This window comes from Homarus americanus, unplaced genomic scaffold (assembly GCF_018991925.1).
Source record: "Homarus americanus isolate GMGI-L3 unplaced genomic scaffold, GMGI_Hamer_2.0 scaffold31037, whole genome shotgun sequence".
In the NCBI taxonomy this organism is placed as follows: Eukaryota; Metazoa; Arthropoda; class Malacostraca; order Decapoda; family Nephropidae; genus Homarus; species Homarus americanus.
Window position 1 is genome coordinate 24,938,687 of NW_024722227.1, and position 10,640 is coordinate 24,949,326.

The 10,640-nt window shown below is 38.5% G+C and overlaps 1 protein-coding gene across 3 annotated transcripts in view; it reads left to right on the forward strand.

The window, feature by feature from the left end:
• Nucleotides 1-614: 614 nt before the first annotated feature.
• Nucleotides 615-10,640, forward strand: part of LOC121862425 — a 97,740-nt gene continuing 87,714 nt past the window's right edge. For 2 of the 3 annotated variants that reach the window (XM_042360710.1, XM_042360715.1), the window contains exon 1: nt 1,686-2,038. The gene's annotated coding sequence lies outside the window, so the exon portion shown is untranslated. Of the gene's footprint in view, nt 695-1,685; nt 2,039-10,640 lie in introns of those variants that run through there. The other variant, XM_042360713.1, reaches the window with a different exon arrangement.

Below are 10,640 nucleotides of genomic sequence, written 5' to 3' on the forward strand. Positions count from 1 at the left end.
GTGACCGATCGCCCGGGCGGCTAGCGAGCCGACCTTTTGGTGAAGAATATAAAGGAAAAGAGACGTGACTGATCGCCCGGGCGGCTAGCGAGCCGACCTTTTGGTGAAGAATATAAAGGAAAAGAGACGTGACCGATCGCCCGGGCGGCTAACAAGCCGATCAGTGGCGAAGAGGATAAAAGTAAAAAAAAAAAAATTAATTCCAATTCAATTCATAACTGACCCCATGTCTGGTTCAGAAACTTTCAGGAGCAAGTGCATGGCACTGCATGTCCAGTACTTGCCAACAGAGTGTAACAGAGACGCGACCGGCCGCCCAAGCGGTTTTCTATTCTACTGGCACATACCACTCAAGGTAGGTATCTACCTACCTTGCATACCACTTGCTTGTTTAGTGAGCGACGGGAACCAGACAAATGTGCACCACTTTAGTAATCGTTAACATCTAGCAAAATGAGTTTGCTGTGCTTATTGTCTGAGAAATTTAAAATGACACAATATTGTACTCTATTGATTCATATTTTTATTTATTTTTATTTTAATTAGTCATTTAATATAACAAATAACTATACTCTGGCGGCGCGTGAGGAATAGTTACTCTCCCGGATAATACTAAGGGCTGTCTGCCGCCTGACCACAACAATAACCTGTTCACCAACTCCACTTTACCCTCCTCCACCTGCACCTCCCGCAAGTACTTTAAAACACTTACTTTCATTTACAGTAAAACATTTAGTTTGAAATAAAGATGTTTCGGTTTATATGTCTTTGTAAAGTTTCGTTAACCTTAGGTATATGTGAGGTAAAGGGGTTGCAAGTAAATGAATCTCGGTAATTTTGACAATTACAAGACAATTTTCGTCAATGTCATTTTGTGGCGCAAATTACGTGTAAGCTAGATATTTAACATCTGGTTAATATTGACGACTGTCCTGCCAACGACTTATTTGTTTTAGTGTTTATTTGATATTTTTGCATTTGTTCACACAACTTACCTACCCCAAATCTATTATCATATTCGAAAAAGACGTCTAATTATAAGATAATTTTCATCTATTACATTACCGTCGGAAATGTATAATAACGGAGATAGTGTATCCAATGTCTTCCTCGGTTTTCTTCCATTAATCTAACGCCATTATGGCTTACCTCACCTCCCACACTGCTGTCTTCTTCATCAATCGTCACACTCATGGGTCCCCGTACACATCACGCAGCCAATCAAAAGCGTTTTTGGTTTTTTTTTGCCACTAATTAAAATGATTTGTGGTTTGATTTGCGGTATTTTTGGCCCAATCAAAGGTAAATTTCCACTTCCACGTCCCCATCTGTTAGGAAATCAGAACTATATTTTACTAGTGTATTTGTGTGTTTAGACCAAATATGACCTTTACTTCTGTCGGAAATTGGCCTTTTTTTCATCGCTTTTTTTTCGTGGGACGTTTTTCGAAATAAAATTAATGGCTAAGCAAATAAAAAAATACACAAAAACACACTAGAAAAACAAAAACCTAACCTAACCTAACTGACTCACCAGATGATGGAATCACCTATTTCTTACCTTAGGTTAGGTTTTTGTTTTTCTAGTGTGGTTTTGTGTATTTTTTATTCGCTTAGCCATTATTTTTATTTCGAAAAACGTCCCACGAAAAAAAAGCGATGAAAAAACGGTCAATTTCCGACAGAAATAAAGGTCATATTTGGTCTAAACAAATTTACCCAATCAAATTCGATTTTTATTTTGGGTCTCATATTTTGAAATTCAAATTCATTTCCGACCATGGAAGTCTGCAATGGGTGTCACTTCAGTTATGTGGAGCTGATTGTGAGTTTTAAGGAAAAAAACGAACAAGCTATATAATTTTTTCGATTTCATGGTGTTTTCCCGACCTCAGTAAAGTGTCCTAACTGCAAGAACGAATGTGAATATCGTTAAGAGTCAAGACAACATATGTGGCATTGTGGTAACTCGTCCCTTATCCCCAAGACAAAGAAGAGACGGTGATCGTACACTGTCAGTGATTTCAAAGGAACTAAGGTAAGAAATAAATGATTCCATCATATGGTGAGAGTTTGTTAGGTTATGTCAGGTCAGGTCAAGTCAGGTTTACATTTTTCTAGTGTATTTTTGTGTATTTTGTATTTGCTTAGCCATAATTTTTGTCGGAAAACGCCCCACCCAAAACCCCCTGATAACTAAAACACGGGCAATTTCCGACGGAATTGAAGGTCAAAACCAATTAAAACACACAAAAACACACTAGAAAAACATAGTTTTGACTTTCTAACACAGTTGTGTGTACTAATGCAAATTTACCGTTTATTTTCGGTAAAATTTTATAAGTGGACACCATGGATTTTTTATTGTGCAATGTGTTTTTACGATGGTTTTGACAATGTTAAGACACTTCTTCAGTGATATTTTCCTCGCAATTGACTTAAATATACCAGAGGATCCAGAGGCGGAACCCCGGTTAGGAGGTTAGGTTAGGTAATTTTAAGGGTCACTATTTGGTAAATGTCACCAGGGATCATTACAGTACCATGTATAGCGTTCTGCACGATACTGACTTTTACTTACTTTTACTTTTATCCTCTTTACCACTGATCGGCTCGTTAGCCGCTTGAGCAATCGGTCACGTCTCTGTTACGCACTGTTCGCAAGTACTGGGCATGCACCGGCTCCTGAATGTACCTGAACCCGCTCCAGTGTTGTTCAAGTCTTGTCTTGAAACAGCTCACACTCGATGCCGTCACAACACTTTCTGGCAGATTGTTCCAAGAGTTTACAACCCTCACTCCGAAACAGTTTGTCCTCACAGTTTTCTGGACCTGCGGCTTCTTCAATCTTGAGCTGTGACCCCTTGTGGGGTGAGCGTCCGCCAGCTCCAAGTAAGGACACTCGACTGAGTAGCGCCCCTTGAGATGCTTATACACCTCAATTAGGACACTTTACAGATGATGCAATAACACCATGAGCCCTAAAAATATCAATGGCTGCTCCATCATTCTCCAAAACACGGTGAATAACCCGCCAGTCAGCCAATGTACACCCTTCACACACAGTATCCATCTTGAAACTGATCGGGAATCGAAAGTTACGCTCATTGGTGCTCGAGTATTACGTCACATAAACACTCGAGCTGATTCGCGCACATGACTATGACGTAAAAACAATTCTCCCACTGCTTGGCTAATCTATATATATACATATATATAAAACAAAGAAGTCTGTCTGTCTGTTTGTTTATTTGTTTGTGTATCCGCACGAGAATCTCGGAAATTACTTTACCTATCTGTAGTGATGATGGATGGTGTTATATGTAGTGATGATGGATAGTGTTATATGTAATGATGATGGATGATGTTACAGTGGTCCCTCGGTTAACGAGCATAATCCGCTCCAGCAGGTTGCTCGTTAACCGAAAATCTCATTAACCGAAACCATTGTTTCAATGGGTTTTTGGGTAATTGGGTCCAGCTCACCGAAAATTGCCTAAATTCAACAAAAATGTTAGAAATTGACACTTACCTTGAGGTGATGATACTGATGTGAATTTGAAGTGGGAGGTGGAGGAGGAGAAGGGAGATGAGAAGGAAGTGTAGGTGGAGGAGAAGCATTTTACTGCTTCTTGGAAGGTGAGTCACCTTCCAAGAAAATGTCAGGAGCCTCTGGACTGACAGATTCTCCACCATGAACATCCTCTCTCCTTCTTGAAGTGGAAGGCTGAGGGATAGCATCTTGTTCCCTCTGCCTTTTATTGAAGAAAGTGTCAATTGTGGTCTGTAGGGCATCTCTCCTCCTCACCATTAACTTATGTTTAAAGAAGGAGACCATTGAGTCCTCAACATGACACAAAGTTAGTTCAGTTTTTCCACATCTGGGTGCCTTGAAGCTAGTTCCCTGAATTTCTCCCAGTGGTACATCACATCTTTCAACTCTTTAGTTGACATATGGTCATCACTTTCAATTTCCTCCTCACCATTGTCAGTCTCTAACATCTCATCCAGTTGCTTCAAGTCGTCAGGAGTAAGTTCCTCCTCATGAGACATCACAAGCTCTTTGACATCATCCTCTTCCACTTCAAGGCCCAATGACTGACCAATGGACACAATCTCCTGGTCCAACTCTGTGTCATCCTGAAATCCCTCAAAATCAAGGACGACTGATGGCCACAGAGCCTTCCATGAAGAATTGGGGGATGTAGTGGAGACTTCTTGCCATGATGACACAATCAATTTTACAGCCTCCAGGATGTTGAATTTTGTCTTCCAGAACTGTTTCAGTGTTAGTTCAGGATCATTAGAAGTTGCCTGATGACACCTCCTAAACATTTTCTTCATGTACAACTTCTTGAAGTTGCTTATCACATTCTGGTCCATTGGCTGTATGATTGATGTAGTGTTGGGAGGCAAAAACAACACTTTCACAAAGTCTAATTGATACTCCAAAGCTCTGGCAAGTTCAGGGTCATGACCAGGAGCATTATCCATGAGGAGAAGAGCCTTTAAAGGGAGTTTATTGGTGGTTAGGTAGCTCTTGACAGAAGGGCAAAACACATCAACAGCCCATTCATTAAAGAGCTGTCTTGTCACCCATGCCTTACGGTTGGACTTCCAATAAACTCCAAGCTTTGCTCTTACTACTTTCTGTTGCTTGAACACCCTGGGGTTTTCAGAGTGGTAGACAAGCATAGGCTTCAGTCGGAAATCCCCTGAAGCATTGGCACCAAGCAATAGAGTGAGATGGTCTTTCATGGGTTTATGCCCAGGTAAAGAGGCTTCATCTCTGGTGATGAATGTTCTTTTGGGCATCTTTTTCCAGAACAGCCCAGTTTCATCCACATTGAACACTTGCTGTGGAAGATAATTTTCTTCTTCCATCAGTTCTTTAAATTCCACTAAAAACTTTGCTGCCCCTTCCTTATCAGCACTAGCAGCTTCACCATGCCTAACAACACTGAAAATGTCACTTCTTTTCTTAAATTTTTCGAACCAGCCTTTGCTGGCCCGAAAATCTTCAAATTCTGTGCCTGAAGAACCAGGTTGATCTGTCTTTAAATGTTCGTAAATCTCCCTGGCTCTTTCACAAATGAATTCAGTAGAAACTGAATCACCTTTCATCTGTTTTTCCCTAATCCAGATGAGAAGTAACCTCTCAGTTTCTGCAATTAGGGATCTACTTTTAAACACTCTGGTAGATTTGTCTCTCACTTTCACTTCTTTAAATTTGTCTTTCTGTGCAAGAATTGTCGACACAGTTGATGTCGACATGCCATATTCTTTGCATAGCGCATTTGTTCTAATGCCTTGTTCATGTTTTTTTTATAATTTCCTGCTTGGTTTGGATTGAAATCGCTTTTCTTGATCTCTTAGGCCCCATGCTGGATTCAAACAATGTCAACACGTGATTTTTAAAGTTAAACTAGCTGTAAATAAAGAATATTTTCTTTAAAATAACATTGCACTGTGCTATATATTGTCAATATGTAAAATAAATTTCAAAATGACCAATAATTTGCTTGGAAACACAGAAAAAAAAAGCGTTTAGTTGAAGAGAGTCTCAAACAAGATGTTACCTCCACTGAAAACAGAGAGAGACTAACGTTTGTTTGGTGTGTTAAATGGCTGGATGGCGAGCATAAAACTAGTGACTTTACCTTCAATTATGTTCAATAATTGTTAAAATTACTAAAAAATTTAATATTAAACTTTTAAATTTATTAAATAATGTAAACTTCCCGATATTTACTAAAATAGTAAGGAATTTAAGCCCTAGAACCAATTACTGTATTGGCGGACTAATACTACAGCTGGTTGACCGCCAAGTGCAAGCGAAAACATGTTGAGGTCGGCTCGTAAGAAACTCGTTAACCGAGGGATTGCTCGTTAACCGAAGTTAAGAATCTTTTGGGAGGTAACTCGTTAACCGAAACCTCGTAAACCGAGGCGCTCGTTAACCGAGGGATCACTGTATATGTAGTGATGATGGATGTTGTTATATGTAGTGATGATGGGTGGTGTTATATGTAGTGATGATGGATGGTGTTATATGTAGTGATGGTGGATGTTGTTATATGTAGTGATGATGGGTGGTGTTATATGTAGTGATGATGGATGTTGTTATATGTAGTGATGATGGGTGGTGTTATATGTAGTGATGATGGATGGTGTTATGTGTAGTGATGATGAATGATGTTATATGTAGTGATGATGGATGTTGTGTTGATGATGGTGTTATATGTGTGATGATGGATGGTGTTATATGTAGTGATGATGGGTGTGTTATGTATGTGGTGATAGATGGATGGTGATGATGGGTGGTGTTATATGTATTGATGATGGGTGGTGTTATATAGTGATGATGGATGGTGTCATATGTAGTGATGATGGGTGGTGTTATATGTAGTGATGATGGATGGTGTTATATGTAGTGATGATGAATGGTGTTATATGTAGTGATGATGGATGGTGTAATATGTAGTGATGATGGGTAGTGTTATATGTAGTGATGATGAATGGTGTTATATGTAGTGATGATGAATGGTGTTATATGTAGTGATGATGGATGGTGTTATATGCAGTGATGATGGATGGTGTTATATGCAGTGATGATGGATGGTGTTATATGCAGTGATGATGGATGATGTTATATGTAGTGATGATGGATGTTATATGTAGTGATGATGGTTAGTGTTATATGTAGTGATGATGGGTGGTGTTATATGTAGTGATGATGGGTGGTGGTATATGTGAAGTGATGATGGGTGGTGTTATATATGATGATGATGGATGGTGTCATATGTAGTGATGATAGATTGGTGTTATATGTATGGATGGTGTTATATGTATGGGTAGTGTTATATGTAGTGATGGGTGGTGTTATATGTAGTGATGATGGATGGTGTTATATGTAGTGATGATGGATGATGTTATATGTAGTGATGATGGATGTGTTATATGTGTGATGATGGGTGGTGTTATATGTGGTGATGATGGATGGTGTTATATGTAGTGATGATGGATGGTGTATATGTAGTGATGATGGATGGTGTTATATGTAGTGATGGTGGATGTTGTTATATGTAGTGATGATGGGTGGTGTTATATGTAGTGATGATGGATGTTGTTATATGTAGTGATGATGGATGGTGTTATATGTAGTGATGGTGGATGTTGTTATATGTAGTGATGATGGATGGTGTTATATGTAGTGATGATGGATGGTGTTATACGTAGTTATAATCTGTTCTATGAGTTATCCTGGGAGAACCACATCCTTGTCTATTCTTCACATTCGTGTACTGTATTTATTGCACTCACATCTTAAGAGCTGCCACCACCCAGGCTTTCTTTAGAATATCACATCAACAATGAACCTCTCGATTGAATTGGTAGTGTGGTATGCACAAGAGGTTAGGCATGCGAGTTATCAAGTGTATTTTCAGGGATGGCAATTATTAGAAGGAATGAGCGGTGATACATTATACTGAAGAGTTATTTATTAAATGCAAGTGTAAATATGGTGATATTTCGAACCTGCACTCAAAATACAAAACTTAGTTACACTTACTGAGTACGTTACTGTAACACACAAAATAGAACTGACCAATAGATCGTACTTTATACAGTAAGTAGCAAAAATAGATCTTCAATTATCAGTTAAAACAGTCAATACTTATCACCTTATGGTATTATTACACACCAATGATACTAAAGTGATGGTCACTCTTAACACTCGTCAATAGTACAGAGTGATGGTATTACTTAGAGCACCATGTTATTACTTGATTACAGGGAAAAATATACCAGCAGATATCAACTATGAGTACAGCTGGTTCACCCACACACATAACAAACTCTGAGACTGGTGATAGTAATATTTATGGTCTCAATACTCAACCTGGGACAGTTATATTCCTGATAATCAATCTACAATAATGTACACAATAATAATTAGCACATATGTCAGGATGAATATACCAGGCTTACACCACTGGTATTCAAAACAAATGCCAAGCGGCTACACTCTGGACCCACGGCAGGGCTCATGCTCCAGAACTCACTCTCCCTTGACTGGCTCCCCGGGCTCGTGATGCACTCGGGTCTTAATCTCAATGAATTAAAGACATCTTGCCTGCAGGTGGCTACCGATACCTGGCAGTGGCAACAACACATACAGTGCCTGGTAGACGGGGAAGGAGTGTCAAAGAAGTCAATTTACAAAATGTCACAAAACACGTCTGGCAAGGGAACGAATGGTTCTTTCAACACAGAAGGTGCCCAGGTATGTTACAGCAGGCATGAGCAACCTTTCCTCAGTCATGGTCCGCATAACGATTTAGGTATTTTTCTGGGGGCCAACCCACCAAAATTTATATCCTACCTAACCCAAAAGTAATGTTAACATTGTATTAGCACGTACAGTAAAACAGTTTATCGTCATGAACACCTTACGATATTTTCAGTTTGCAATCGGTCTTTTTCCCATTTATGAAACAAATTCATCATAATAAATTTTTGAAGTACAGTAATATGTTAATGTTTCTTGGCATGAGTGAAGCTGTCTGTGAATATGTTGATTTTTCCAACAGCTACATCATTTTTCTTGCTTATGAGACACACCCACCAGAATAATGTCTATGTTAATCTTGATGCATGAGGAACTACAATGAAACAACCTTTGGGTACATCCACTCAGACAAGAATAAATAGATAGAACAGACAGCCAGGCATGAAGGAAGAGGTACTATGGAGAGAGACAGTCTGTCAACAAGGAAGTGACCTTTACCTTTGACCCCTGTGACCTCCACCTGTAAACTCACACAGGTTAAAATGTTAATATTTTTGATTATTTATACTTGTTTTATTGTTACATTTTCATAGTTACTTACTCTTAGGTGATGAAACAGTAATGAATTGTGTGTTAAGATTATTCTTTTAATAAATTTTGCTTTACTGGCCATAAACTGTGTGGGTCGCACAAAGACATGATTCGAGCCACAGGTTGGCCATGCCTGTGTTACAGTATCATTTGGCACATAATACATTCAACTACTTTAAAACAAGAACACTGATATATTCAACAAAGTTCAACTGAGTTAAATTCACTTAATAGGGCAGTGGGCCACTGACAAATATATTTGTGTAACATATCAGTTTTGTACTGACCATCACTAAGGTTTATAGAATTAATTTCCCTGATCAGACTTGCTTTGAAAGCATTTAAGGTGGCTGTAGGGTAGATGATTAGTGGGTCTCATGTTATTGACCTGACCTGTTGTTATGTCACCCATTTTTTATAAGCTCTCCTTTCATTTGTGGTAGGGGTGGTGTGTGGATTATTGGATCCCATCTTATTGACCTGACCTCATGTTATGTAAGGTCACTCATTGTATATATAAGCCTCTCACAGTCCCTGTAAATTCAGTTGCTTTGAAGATGTATTCAATAAAGACAAAAGCTAAGGTGCTCCATTGTTTCCCTTTTTCTTGTGTGATTTTATCAAGATTTATCTTATTCACGTTTCCATTGTGGACTTGTATGATATATATACAGTATATATATATATATATATATATATATATATATATATATATATATATATATATATATATATATATATATATATAAATCACTGTAGGTGCGCGTGATCCAAGTACTGTATATGCTGATAACCACAAGGAAACAAGAAAACACGAAGTTCCCAAGCACTTTCGTGTAATTCACATCTTCAGGGGTGAGGACAGACTAAGGAGTAATACTTGACAAGGCTAATATATACAGTAGAGGACAGTGAGATCAAGTCTCTAGAGGACAGCAGGTGTCCACATTGTTCCGGTCATGAGGCAGTGACCCAGCCCTTACTAATCTTCTTAATCAAAAAATTGACCATACAGACAGACAGACAGACAGACAGACAGACAGACAGACATACATACATATTTATTTATCAATTCCATCGTTACAGGTATTGATATTATTTGTGTAAGCCACCGGGGGACACACAGCACCTGGAAGTAATGATATACTGTACAGTAGTTGCCAGTGTGGTGCAATCCGTACTACTGTATATGAGACAAGTACAGCACTGTATTATCATAAAAATTTCACAAATTAACAATGTTTGAGGCTGTTGTATGTTCTGTGTTAGATTTTAATGAGTAAAACAAAAAAATTCTGCAGTATGATGTTAGAAACAACTCATAATAATGGATTAAATTTTACAATAATATTGACCTAGCCAATGTGCCGACCAAATTATCCATTAAGAATTATGGAGCTTTTTCCTTAAGCTTTGCCAAACCCTTATTGTACTGTACCTCCCAAGGAGATGCTCATGAAACATTTCCACTGGTCAGATGGAGGGATGTGTCATATTTATCTTATTAAGAATCTGGTAGAATACACTAGATACTAGATGATTCCTTGGCTTGCATAGTAAAAATGTTGTCTTGGTTATAAGTGCAGCAATCAAGGAAAGGAACTAGACCTGACTTGTGGTAAGATTCCATCAGTGACATTAAAGAAAGTTCTCTGTAGTTATGCTGTAGTATTTGGAGTGATGCAAATCATAAGAATCATTTAATCCCCTTAGGAAGCAGAATTGTGAAGGACTTCTGGCTTAACCACTTTTGGAA